Source organism: Pteropus medius, unplaced genomic scaffold, assembly GCF_902729225.1.
Source record: "Pteropus medius unplaced genomic scaffold, Ma_sr-lr_union100, whole genome shotgun sequence".
Classification (NCBI taxonomy): Eukaryota; Metazoa; Chordata; class Mammalia; order Chiroptera; family Pteropodidae; genus Pteropus; species Pteropus medius.
The window spans coordinates 7,063,426-7,077,989 of record NW_024354500.1 but is presented as its reverse complement, the minus strand read 5'-3'; the positions used below and the strand labels follow the sequence as shown (position 1 = coordinate 7,077,989).

The following is a 14,564-nucleotide window of genomic DNA, read 5'->3' as shown; positions in this document are numbered from 1 at the left end:
CAGGTCATAGCACCCACTCACAGCTGGGAAGATGGCTCAATCTCCTATGCTCCCCTGGCTTTAGCTTTCTTCCTGATTACTAGACGGGGCTTTCCAAGATCCACATTTCAAATTGAGACCTTCTGAAATGTAGCCTTGAATAAAGAGATTATACTGGAATGTAAAAAATAAAGAACGTCGCTATTCTTCATTCCCAGAACTGTGGTGAAAGCAGCGACAATGGCATTCTTGTCTCATCCAGTTGGAGACAAAGTACCCAACGCCACAGCACCCGAGGGGGATGCCACGGAAGGGCTTAGCTCATCTCCTACATAACTCTCCATTTCTTAATCTTTTTTTCTTCAGAAATGTATACATCCTGAAACAGGGAGGACGTTCTTCTAATTATATAATTTTCGTTTCCTCGTGTTTTCATTTGGGTCAGATTCGTGAGTGTGAAAAGGTAAAGGCCCTTAATGGGTTTTCTTCAAATTCCTGTCTGATAGTCTTAAAAAGAGATATATATTTATCTATAGATTTTTGCTTTCAGTTAAAAATACAAAATATAAATATGATAGCGTCAGACTCTAAATGTTGTAATATGTAGTTGAGTTAACCACATTACAAAAGAAATACTTCCATGTATTCCAGGGAGCTGGTTGTTTACACGGTGTTTTTTTCAGGGAGCCCCAGCACAATGGGGAGACGACAGCATCAGAACAGCGGAAGAGGAAGGAAGGCGAAGACACAAGCAGGAGAGAGAATTGAGGGAAGAGTGAGTGGCCTCAGTTAAAGGCATTTTTTCCGGAGCCACAGGAAAATTCAATGGCTCTTATGTGAAAGAAGAAAAAAAAAGTAGGCTCTGTGGGAGCATGAGCAGATGAGGTTATCAAGCTGTTGGGTTGTATTTCTATCCATGGCTGGGAAGAGGTGCTACTTGGGGTGATGCTGGCCCGGTGCTGGAGCTCCTGTGTCCAGCTTCTCAATGAGGCACTGAGACATTGCCACCACGTCCATTCACACATTTCAGCAGGAAGGATCAGAAAAGTGGGGAAATCCTCAGATCCACTGGTGGTTTTGTACTTTTCACATTGTGCTATAATTGTTTATTTGCCTCACTTGTTCATAAATTAGAGCAAAAGAGCTGGGCTTTATTCTAATTTACATCTTCTTTGCATGGCATATAGTTGGCCCTCGATATTGTTTGTAGATGATTGAGGGTTAATAGGCTCAACCACCCTGCCCTATATCAACCAAACTGCCCTATTAGGTAGCAGACACTTAATAAATGTTCATTGATTGAATAAAGTTCCCATACAATAGCAAGTCACATGTTCAAATGTTTAAGTTTTGAAAAAAAAAAACAAAGCTAACAGGGTAGAAGTCCAAGATCTTAATCACAGACTTTGCAAGACCTCCCAGAAGGAAGAATTAAAAGGAAAATAAAATGCTTGAGAATGATGAACAAATGTACTTCTGAAATATTAAGGAACAAGACAATGCCAAGCATTTCAGGATGCCTTCATCTCCATTCACCTTCCCAAGTTTAAGTTTCTCTTCTCTCTGAAAGTCGCTGAGACATCTCAGGGTTTCAAAAGTAAGTCTGAGCAACTGGCCCAGATGTCATAACCATACCTGAACACTGGTAAACAGTTTCCGTTCATGTGAGTGTTGATAGGTGTAATTTATATGACCCTCTGGCATATGTAAGGATAGATATATATGAAAGATACATATTATATATGTTACATATAATATATAAGATATATATTTATATATAAAATATATATTTAGATGATCTATGTTACAGAAAAATGTAGTTACTGATTAAATTAAGAAGTAGTGTTCATAACCAGAGACTGCTGAGATTTTAAGATTAGTTTGTGTTGGTGTTCATTCTTCTTTTCCTGTTAAAATTTAAAACATTCTTCAAAGCTTTGATCAGACAGACGCCAATCCAACCTGGAAGACACTTTGTTACTTTTCTCTTCTATCTCAGCTTAGTGCCAATTATATTCCAGGAACTTTGCTGGGTTTTACATTCCTTTACTCATTGGCAACTAGAGTTGACTTTTCCTGGTTAGTACATAAATGATTTATTCTTGTGTGTGTTCAGAAAACTTGGTTCCATGACTGCCAAATGTCTTTTGAAGAAGCACTGTTGCACTGCTGCTCTTTTGAGAGGAATACTGAGATGCGAAGTAGGTCATTTTGTTCCCTGAATATCAGGATGGGTGTATGTATTCTCCAACTGAATCTTGTATTTTAGTGCAGTGGAACTGAACAGAGGGCAAACCATGTTCAATGGCTGAATGTTTTCTGCGGACCAGGGATGTTAATTTTGCAAAACAAAGGGTATGGACTATTCTTCCAAAAATGTCCTTTGAGAGTGTAGAGATGAAATTGCCATCGGAGCGAAGAGCCTGGACAGACAGGATTATAATGCTAAGTCCTCAGACTCCTTTGGGCTTTACTAGTCTGCTTATACTTGTGCTGGTGAAGGGCCAGAATCAAACGTGAGTGGCTTTACTAAAGATAGCTAACATTTATTGAGGACTTGCTATGTCCATGCGCTGACTGCTAAGTAAGTGCTAAGTGCTTGGCATGGATTCTCTCCTTTACTCCTCAACAGGGATCTCAAGGGGCTAGTAGTATTCTTGTTTTACGGATAAGGAAGCTAGAGCATTAGAAATATTAAGAAACTTGCCTAAGTTAAAATGGCAAATAAATGTCCTTATTCACTCTGCAATAAAGCTCCTAAAGAAGGGATTTGTATAACATGTGCATAACACTTTTATAGTTTATTAACCTTCTTTCACTGGCTTCATTTAATTTTACTCTCGCCTTATCCTGTGGGGATTGGTGGCATTGTCCTTATTTTGCTGATGAGAAAACAGAAGCTCAGAAAAGTTCAATGGCTAACTTTGCTGATCTTAGGCAGAGAGGAGGTTCGTGGTAAGTCAACTAGAGAATGCTCTGTGGCAGATGGCTGAGCCTCTCGTCCAGGACAAACTGCCTTAGAAAGAGAACAAAGACCACTGAGCCGAGAGTCACTGACTCCTCTACATTGCGTGTAACCCAGGGGCTTCTCTTTCCTCAGTGGTAATATGTCTGGTTCCCAGGGCTCTTTTGAGGACAAAGTAGTTTTGTGAGAGTTGTGGATTGCCATGCAAATGTAAGTTATGAATAATATTATTAAACAGCCATTCTTCAGTTTGTTTTGAAAGCATCCCCATTCAGAGCTTAAACTTAAGATGTGTTTTTCTCCCTCCCGAACTGGGTAAGGTTATGGAATAGGGCAGCACAGTTAAAATGAATTTAAAGAATTTTTCTTCCATTTCTCCAGTTTCTTTATTTTTTTTATTGAGGTATAATTGGCATACAACATCAGTTTCAGGTATACGAATAATGTTCCATATTTGTATATATAGTGAAATGATCACCACAATAAGTCTAGTTACTATCTGTAACCATACATAGTTATGAAATTTGTTTTTGTGATGAGAACTCTTAAGATCTATTCTTTTAGCAACTTTCAAATATGCCGTACGGTGTCATTAACTATAGTAGACATGGTGTATGTTATATTCCCGTGACTTACTTATAACTGGAACTTTATACCTTTTGACCCCCTTCACTCATTTTGTCCAGCTCCCACCCTCCCCGCCACCCTGCCTCTTGCAACCACTAATCTGTTCTCTGTATATATGAGCTTGGTATTCATTTGTTTGTTTGTTTGCTTGCTTGCTTTTTAGATTCTACATTAAGTGAGATCATATCATATTTGTCTTTTTCTGTCTGACTTATTTTGGGTAGCATAATGCCATCAGAGTCCATCCATGTTTTGGCAAATGGCAAGATTTCATTATGTTTTTTATGGCTGAGTAATAGTCCATTGTATCTATATATGCCACATTTTCTTTATTCATTCATCAGTGAATGTACACTTAGGTTGTTTCCAGACCTTGGCTATTATATAATACTGCAGTGAACATTGAGGTGCATATATCTTTTCCAGTTAGCATGTTGTTTTCTTCTGATAAATATCCTAAGTGGAATTACCAGATAATATGGTAGTTCCATTTTTAATTTTTTGAGGAATCTCTGTACTGTTTTCCATAATGGCTGCACCAGTTAACATTCCCATCAACAGGGCATAAAGGCTCCCTCTTCTCCACATCCGCACCAACACTCGTTATTTTTGTCTTTTTGTCATTCTAACAAGTGTGAGATGATATCTCATTGTGGTTGTAATTTGCAGTTCTCTGTTGATTAGTGATGTTGAGCATCTTTTCATGAACCTGTTGGCAATCTGTATGTCTTCTTCGGGGCAAATATCTATTCAGATCCTCTGCCCATTTTTTAATTAGATTTTTCAAGGGGTGTGTGTGTGTGTGTGTGTGTGTGTGTGTGTGTGTGTGTGTGTATGTTTTGCTGTTGAGTTGTTTGAGTTCTTTGATATTAACCCCTTATCAGATATATGATAAGATATATTTGCAAGTATTTTCTCCCATTCAGTAGGTTGCCTTTGACTTCGTTAAATGGTTTTGTTTCTCCAATTTCTATTTTGATAATATTGTCACTCACTTATGGAAGAATAAAAATTACGTTAGTGACTGGAAACATGAGAAAGACAAAATAACTAAAGATAAGCTGGCCAGATATTAATATAAAAATATTCCTTAGAATAAAATGTTACAAATATTCAAAATGTTTCAATCTACCAGCCTTGGAGAAAAAAATAGTTCTTGGTTAAAGAACAAGACATCTTGTGGTTGTAGAATGTTGATAGGGAAAATATCTTCCAGGCATACTTTTTTTAAAATCATGCAAAATAAGTTCAGAGGTTTCTTTGCTTTAAACTTTATTGATAGAAATAACTCTTTGATAGTAGTTATATTATATTCTTCCCGAAGACACTCAGGATGTCTAATGATGCAAGTTGAGTCTCCATGTGAGCCTGGCTGGTGAGGTGACATGAGGTGGGCCCAGTTCCACTATCCTCCTTCCTAGAGCATCATTCTGCTTCTTTCCTTTTGTTTTTTTCCCCTGGATTCTTTAGCAAAAGGCGTCTAGCTTGGGGAAAAAAAGAGTTTTTAGCCCACGTTTACTGCTTTTTTGAAGTAATAATGTCACATCTAGCTTAGCTCAAAGTATGAGGAAGCTTAATAAAACAACAGTTTGGTTCATGATAGCCAGTCATTTCACACGCTGCTGAGTAAGCAAGGTTCCTCCTCTCTAAAGATTCATAGTGAATCCTTAACCCTACCCTTAAGAAAGTATTAAAGAAACTTCAGAGAATGGAACAATGCAAAACACACCGCTAAAGACACAGCATGCTATTAGCAGCAGGCGTGTACTGGTCAAGGAATTAGATTACTCAAGGTGGTGACTCATTCAGCAACTATGTAGTGTTTGTGGTTGAAGAGAAACCTTTGCCAGAGAATGACTAAAATCTATTGGCAGTGTCTTTAAAGGAATCATGACTGGGCCTAAACCAGAGAATACGCAAGTGTGCTTTTTTTTCTTCATCTTTTACTGATTCAAGACCAAGAGTAAGAAAACACCATCCCCGTTGACGTCTACTGTTATAGCATGGTCTCCGGGCTTTCCCGACAACCACTCACAATAGGGCTGAGTCCATACACAGAGCTCCGTGTTTGGGCGTGGTCATGTGATTTGTGCGTGTGTGTGTGTGTGTGTGTGTGTGTGTGTGTGTGTGTGTGCGTGCGCGCTCGCATTTGTAGTTAGCAAAATGAGCAAATCAGACTTATACAGATTGTTAGAGGTGTTTGTTCTTGATAATTTAAAGAAATGCCGAGAGGAGAAAATTTCCAAATTTGGTAATTGTTTTAGTTTCCTAGGCCTGACATAACAAAAGCGCTACAGTATGGCTTAAACAACAGACAATTTATTGTCTCACAGTTCTGGAGGCTAGAAGTCCAAGATCAAGGTGCTGGCAGGGTTGGTTCTTTCTGAGGGATGTGAGGGAGAATGTTTCATTTCTCTCTCTTAGCTTCTGGGGTATACTGGCAAACAGTGGTATTCCTTGGCTTATAGTGGCATCGCACTCTGCCTTCACCTATGTGGCATTCTCCCTGCGTATATCTCTCCAAATTTCCCCTTTTTCATAAGGGCACCAGTCCTATTGGATTAGGGGCCCACCCTGCTCCGATGTGACCTCATCGCAACTACATCTGTAATGACCCTGATCACATTCTGAGGTACTAGGCTGGGAGGTGGGGGGCAGGGTGTGTGTGTAGGACTTTGACATATGGATTCAGGGGAGGGAGACAAAATTCAATCCATAATGGTTACCTATCTATCAGCCAGAGATTATTTATTACAAAAGTAATGGATTTTTTAAAATTCTGTGGTAGTCAATATATCTTTATTAAGTCTAGAAGAAAAGTTCAGAGTTTTAAAAATTTGAATATATTTCATATATATGAGGAGTAATTATTTAAAAATGAAAGAGACTCTCTAACCCAAAACAGAGTAATTCAACTAAACAAATATTTTTTTGAATTATCTGGGTACAATGCTGTAGAAATACATTTGTTTTTATGAATACGAATACTACACAAATGTCCCACTGTAAACAATAACGCAAAATATGAAATTTTAACTTAACAAAATTGTGTAATAGAAGACAATCTTTTACCCCAAACTTCAAGACTTCAAGATTTTAACTTCGAGGTTACCCAATGTTATTTTTTTCACAACAGTCTTGAAAAGGGAGCATGCACCTGTGTGAGCACATCCATGCATGCCCACACCCCTGTGAATAGAGGGTGCATATTTATGTCTGTGCTGTTTCTAACACTTAGAAGTCCGTTGTGTAAATCAGGGTGAATATAGGCAGTCAAGGGTGAAATTAACACTTGAGTCACCATAGTTAAAGAACAAGTAGCAGAAATATTAAACCCAAGAATAAATGGAGTTTTAAGTCCCAGGAAGGTGTCAGACTTCTGAAATGAGGACATTTATCTCTGACTCCAAGCACAAAAGAAGAGCATATAGGCCTTTAAAGTGTCTGACTGGCCAAAGTAATAACTCATCCCTTTAGTAGGAACTCATTCCTACCTATCCATGAGCTCTGCACATCCATATGTGAAGTCACAGCCTATCTTTGGTTGGATTAGAGGTTCAGTAGGGAAGAGTTGGCATTCTTGGGACATCCAGTGGATGAAATTGAGACTCTGACCTGTCTTTGGAGGAGCTTCTTTTGCTGAGCCCTGGTCTCAATCAGTCTACCATAGCTCAAGACCGCTATTGTGTCACCATTCCTTACACAGAGATGAATTATAAGCAAATTCATTCATTAGGATCATGGCTACCCTCCTATTGTCAGTTATAATATAGATTGTTACTTTAAGGTCCTTTTAGCTTATTATAGTGCTAAGTATAGCACAAATTCATACAAGCACAGCCAGATACGACTTTTCCAAGGAGGCTAAAGACAGAATCATAAAATTTTACAGCAGAAGGTGACCTTGGAAATCATCTTATTTTTACAGATAATCACCTCATTTTACAGATAAGGAAATTAAGTCCTGTACAGGTTAAGTCATTTGTCAAAGGTTAGCAACCAGGAGGTAACAGAACCAAGGTTTAAGCTCATTTCCCAACCTTTCTTTCTCTACTGAAACTACAGCAAATGATAATCCCAGAGCCCTGCTGTAAACTAACAAAGAATTATCCTACAACAGGCTCTCAAACAGAACCCTGTCTAGTGAATTAGCTGTTTGTTTTCTTTCTCTGTGGGCATTGGTCTCTGGGAGATATATTCAAAGCAGATGTATTGACCTCTTTTTAATTTGTGGGCAATTCGAAAATTTCAAAACATTAAAAGTATTGCCTAAAGGACAAAAGGAAGCAAATATGGATTATTTGTGAAAAAGAAACAAAAGGTAGATCCTCAGATGTACCTCACCCTTTTTTTTCTCCACGTAATAATCCTCAAAGGACGTTATCAAATATTTATAAGATACGAACAGTTGCCAATATCAACAGGCCATATATTTCATACTCTCTCATTAAGATGTAGTTTGCCAATAGAAGAAATATGGAACTTATTTTAGATATCTACCACCTACCCAAAAGTAGTTTCATGTTTGTATATAAGTAGTTCTCTTTGATTAATTCTGAGATCTTTAAAGCTTATGCCCCAAATAGTTCTTGTCATCTAAGAAGAAACTATATTTCCTACTTCAGAGATTTAGCGCTGCTTCTGCCAGAAGTTGGTGAAGTGTTCTGTTGGCAAGCAATGTAGAGCTGGGGCCTAAAAGAAATTAATTTGAGTGTATTTGGCTGATTTTAATAGCTTGACCTCTGAGTGTGTGAGCAGCAAGGCCAGGAGGCAGTGGCAGGCCATACACAACTGAATTAAAACGAAGCCCTGGCATCACTCAGGGAAGCCTTCCCACACCTGCTTCTCATTTCCTCTAGTTATTTCTGGTAATGAAAATTGGAACCGTTGCTATATATTTGGGGGTCTAGAAGGCCTATACATATTTCTTTCATACAGTATGCTTGTGATTAAGTGTACGTCTCTGTCTACAAAAAGATAAGACCTAAGTGTTCCTGGAAGAATAAAGAAAAAATCTTAAAGAGTATTTCCTTAAAAATAGATGTTTTCTTCCCTAATTCCAGCTCTGCCATGCTGCAGCCTTCCTGTCTGCTGACATTTTCATCTACAATTCTCTTTACCTTTCTGCACACTGGCTTTTCCCTTCATTAGGGACTTAGATGGTAAAGTGGAATAATAATATCAGCTTATTTTAAAGAAGCTGAAGGATTTCTCAGAAAAGTTGAAAGCGTTTGAATGAGAGAGCAGCCCTTCCCTAATTTATTTCTCACGTGGGCTTTTTATTCTCCAGTCGTCTCCCAAGCAGTCCTGATGTCTATATCAAAAAAAAAAAAAAGATGGGATGTGTGGCTCAAAAATGCCAATTGGAGCCTTCTCTAGGGAGCTCTTAGCATAATTTGTGATGAGTTTAGGGCTGGAATTTGGCCCAGTCCTGAATCAGTCCTTAGGTGGTCTTGGCTCTTATTTTCACGTTGCTAGGGACAGCCTGCCCATCTTCTTATCATTGTCTGCCTTCAATTGACATTCTGAAGTGCAGCTGTATTGATGATGGCTTTCCCCTCCCCTTTCTGGTAGCTACTTGGAATCTCATCGCCAAGGAGTAATAACATGATATATATTCATATGCACATATGCACAAGCTACTGTGTTCAGTATTTGCATTTGCCTACACGTCTGCTGTGCAAGGGTATGCCATACGAGAGAGTCAGCCTCCCTCCCTTGCCATGTGATGTCTATATATTTATGAGTAGGGGAGAGAAGAGCCCTTGGACATATGAATCTGCTTGCAATTTCCTAATGGAATCTGGCAGAAGAGCTTTGCAATAGGACAAGTTCCAGTAAAAAATTGTTCATGGAAGTGCTTTCCCCTCATGCCTGTCACCTATTTGCCCTTCAGAGCATTGAGAGGATTAATCATGAAATGAACCCGATTCTCTTCTGGTCAGCAGAGAATAATACTAGGTCGAAGAAGAGGATAATCTTATAAGTTTATTCCTTTTTTAACTGGGCATAGATCATGGGGGAAGAATGAACAAGTAAACAAATGAACAAGATCCTGAAGGGGGAAAAGATCTTGTTATCGATGGCCAAGTGTTCTGCAGCTGACCTGGCTTTGGTACTGCCATTGCGGAGGCATAATGCTAGGAATGTTCTTTAAGGAGAGAAAGTTTCCACTGGGATTGGAGGTGAATGGGCTTGAACTGTAGGGGGCTCTTCCCTCTAGGAGTTGCTGCTGTGTTGAAAAGGCATTCTGAGATGAGGAGCCACAGTATTCAGAAATGGCTTCTTTGCCTCTATTAACGCCATGATCTTTTGTTGCCCTAGCCTGTTCCTAAATGGACCATTTAAATCATGGGCCTTAAAGAAAACTTTTGCGAAGGTCCCCATTCTATGGATTCCCACATCCATACTCCTTAGACTTGTCTGTCCTCCATCATGACCTCGGTTTAGCAAGAGCTGTCGGGATTAAGGGAATGCTGGTAAGGAGATTTAAGGTGGTTAGAGAAGGCAACATATGGAATCCACAAACCTTGGAAATGTCTAATTCTCTGCATGTAGATTTTTTAACTGAACCTTTATCTACCTGAGGTCCTTGTCCTTGAATGAATGCAAAAGAAGTAGCTTATTCGGGGAAGCCTTCGCCCAGTTCACCTGGGATGATGACAAGGCCCTTTGATGCCACATATCTCATTCCGAAGACACTTCATGGAATGCAATGCTGCAATGTATCTACACAGCCTTAGGCAGAAAAGGAGCAGGAGAAAATATTTCTAAGGAGCAAACTGATCTTTCACGTTCTTCAAAAGGCCAATTTTTTTTGTCATTTATTTTTTCCTTCAAATACAATCTTCCATTGTATCTGAGCAATTGCTAATAGATATAAAGATAAATGAAGCCTATATTTGTTTAGAGTTCACCTGAGGGGCAGAGCCGAAGTAGAAATTCTTTTGCTATGGACACTTCAAAGGATTTTAATATTCCACATGACCTCCATCATTCTCCTCATGTGTACATCTTGCCCTAGGCAACATGTATGAAATCTGATAGTTCAACATCTGTTGTGGCAACACTCCAGGTATCTTAGGGAAGGATTCTGAGAGCTCCAGCAATGGCTATCAAGCCTAGCAGATGGCAGGATGGCTGCGAGAACAGGCTGATGATTCTAGAGTTGGTTCATATAAAACAGGCTAAGGAGGAAAAAAAAATGGTATTTTTATAGCCATTCCAGCTTTCTTATCCTTACCGTTTGCATAACGTATCTTCTCCCATTCAATTCATTTCAACCTATCTGAATCTTTATATTTAAAGTGTATCTCTTATAGGCAATATATAATTGGGTTTTCCTTTTTATCCATTCTGACCATCTCTACCTTTTATTTAAAAATGTTTAATCCACTTACATTTAATGTAATTATTGATGTGGATGGATCTAGATGTACCATTTTCCTATTCACTTTCTAATTGTACCAACTAACGTTAATTGTGTACCAGTAAGAAAAGTTACCTAAGACTTAGAAATTAGGGAAGATGGCTACGTGCCCTCTCAAAGTCATCCTAGATCATTGTCTGACACACCTGCCTAAGGTTCAACTGAAGGCCAGGAGAAGGTAACTTTGACTTACTATTTACTATTAAGGAAACTAGGGGCAGAGAGATTAGTTAACTTGTCCAGGGTCAACCAGGAGTAAGTACTGGAGTTGAAATTTAAAGCACAAGCTCATACATTCGATCACTTTACCATACTGCTTCCCATTGGTAATTGCCCCATTATTAGGTTTATGGACAATTACCAGAGGAAGTAGGGAGGGCTGTTGCTGCCTTTTGCTAACTGTAGTACCTGCAGATGGCATTTTCCGTTGAAAGGAAGGGCAGCTGTACAGCCCCTCAAGGCACACGTGAACTAAGCCCAGGGGTCCCCAGGGCAGTGAGGCTCAGCCTGAAAGCAGAGGGTGTTTGTTCACTCTGTTGATTAGGAATCCGTCATGTGTACCACTGCCTAACACATGGCTAGATGCATAGGAAAGAAATGCTGTTTTCAGGAAATATTGCTGAGCATTCTGGTGACATGCGTTTGTTCTTCTGTTTTGATAGGAAAGTGAGCTGAGGTGAAAGGAAGAGTAGTATGACCAGCCATGAAAACACTGATGTAACAAATGTTAGTGATGTTTTAGCACTTCCTCATGAAGCAGCATGACCTCTTGCCACCCAGACAGGCTTGCTCTTTAGTTTTCTCTTGCTCATTCGCCACAGCTGTTTGTTATTTTCTTAAATGTTAGGCTTTTTATAGCTCTTCAGTTACTTATAAAAAGTATCAGTTATTCAGGCCATAAGAGTCCTGGCTCAGTGCTACTCTAATGAGCAGTGAGAACACTGAAGGCATATTTTTGTTGCTTCTATTTTCTCACTGCTCCTCCCCACCCACCCCACTCTCACAAGTTTCCCCTTTGGACTCAAATGACTCCAGATTTTTGGAATTCACTAAAAAGGCGAACCACCATTTGGTCTTCACTGCTTAAGAATAATTCATTGCTGACTCACCTCCGTGCCGGTGTTAATGATTTTGGCTTTCTACCATTGCGTGAAGAGTAGAGGAATGGGTGGGTCCTCACTCACAAGTCAAAGCTGCTCCTAGGGATTCAGAAGGGACTCAAACCTGTACGGATGCACCTGTGATCTCTATGAAAAAATTAAGTTTCCTCTTTGTCACACACAGGAAAAAAGCCCAGGACTTGGAGTGCCGTCACTGAGTAAGTAGGTACTCTCTCTCCAATCTGCAGACATATGGAAAACAGTTAGGACCAGTGACAGAAGGGATCCTGACAGAATCAGAAGGAAGATGCCAGAAAGCACAGTCAGGAACACAGACTACATTTATGTATTTGAAGAAACTGGACAGTCTCTCCTGGGCTTGGAGGCCTTTACGGTGGTGTCTGGGTAATACGTACATTCCACATAAGAACCACCAAATATTCAGGGAAATTATTATGATCTTAGTGCAAGAGATGTCATTGAACACAACATGGGAGAATCCTTTCAGGGGAGCCAAGACTGAGAAAATCTGTATGTATATTCTGGTGTGGAGGTTCCCCATCTGTGAGCCTCAGACCTTGGGGGTACTTGGAGTGATTGTAAGGCTTGTCACCAAGCGTTTTTAGTCGATTTAATGAATAACTGCCCTACATACATGTGTATTATTTTTTACGAGTAGGCAGATGCTGAAATGATTACTAAAATATTAATTTAAATACAATATCAAATTATTGGCGCTTTAAAGAAAATCACGATTATTTATTTATTTATTTTGACCTTAATATAGCTAGCTACAGGTTCGAAGCTGCTGTTCTAGCAAGTGATTTGCCTCATATCCAGAATATCTTACAAAAAAACTCCTTAGGAGCCATTGGCCAATTATTTGGGTTGAAGAGTATCAGATCATGGCTTTGTTTTCAAGAAAGCATACCCTCAGCCCATCTTTCTTGGTGCTGGAAGAAGTGAAGTCTTTCTTTTGGAAGAGAGGACAATTCATCTAGCATATTACCTGGGATGATTTGCAGAAACAGGTCTCCGTTAAACATATTTCGAGGTGGAAAATAGACTTCATTTCAACCAGCGGTGACCTGATCAATTCCAAGAATCAATCTTGTAAAATGTCTATTTATAAAGCAAACCGTGTATTTTTTTTAGCTCAGAGAATTTTATGTATACCTATTGCAACTTGTATTTAAGCATCTATGTAATAATAACAATGACTAATATTTACTGAGCATTAAATACATGCCAGAAACCATTCTAAACACTTCACATGTGTTAACTCAACAAACCTTTGTAGTAGCTATTATTGCTTTCATTTTATTAGTAAAGGCATTAGACTCAGAGAGCGCAATAACCTGGCTTACAAGCACCTATGTGGCAGAGCCAGGATTTGAATCCAGACTGTCTGACTTTTGGGCCAGCAATCTAAACTACCATACTATATTCATTTTATGTCAAAAGTCTGACCCATGTCTACGGCCATGTCACTCTGAATAAGCCCAATCCCGTCTGATCTCGGAAGCTAAGTAGGGTCGGGCCTGGTTAGACTTGAATGGGAGACCACCTAGGAAGACCAGGTGCTATAGGCGTAAAAAATAAAAACAAAAAAATTAAAAAAATTTTTAAAAAGTCTAACCCAAAGCTGTTTTTTTAAATTATGAATGAACATTTTTAAAGGATTCTTTCCCCTTATTTAATGTAGGATTTAACTTTTCTCTCTCATTTGAAAATTATTTCATTGTATTAAAAAACACCCTCTATCTAGCTACATGATCAAATATAAAAACTTGAGGAAATGCACGCGTTCCAGTTTTCCTAATCCTGTTTAATGAAAGTTCTCGTTTCTTCCTTGAGGACATTGTCTCAGGGGCTCTGTGGCATAAATGTAGGAGTTTATATTTTCTTTTCTTGGCCTTAGTTCACCAATCTAAAGTGGGACCACATTTACTCTAAAACCATTGTAAAAATATGTGAATTAAAGAGGATATACAAATGACCAATAGGCACAAAGAGATAGTGAACATTAGTCATTAGGGAAGTACAAATTAAAATAATGAGATACCACCACATACACACTAGAATGGCAAAATGAAAAAACTGACAATACCAAGTATTGGTGAAAATATAAAGAAACTGGAACTCTCAAACTGCTGCTGGTAGAAATGCGAAATGACACAGCCACTTTCGGAAAAACAGTTTGGCAATTTGTCATAAGGTTAAATATACATTTATGATATGATTCATCAATCCCGCTTCTAGGTATTTACCCACAAGAAATGAAAACTAGAACTCACACAAAGAAATGTACATAGGTGTTCATAGAAATTTTGTTCACAATAGTCCCAAACTAGAAACAACTCAACTTCTTGTCAGTTGCTACATGGATAAACTAATCATGATATATTCATACAATGAAATATTACTTAGTAATAAAAAGGAATGAACTATTGCTAGACACAAC

The 14,564-nt window shown here is 38.8% G+C and overlaps 1 pseudogene; it reads left to right on the top strand.

Moving 5' to 3' along the window:
• Window positions 1-13,574: 13,574 nt before the first annotated feature.
• Window positions 13,575-13,692, top strand: LOC120595206 (uncharacterized; annotated as a pseudogene).
• Window positions 13,693-14,564: the final 872 nt, after the last annotated feature.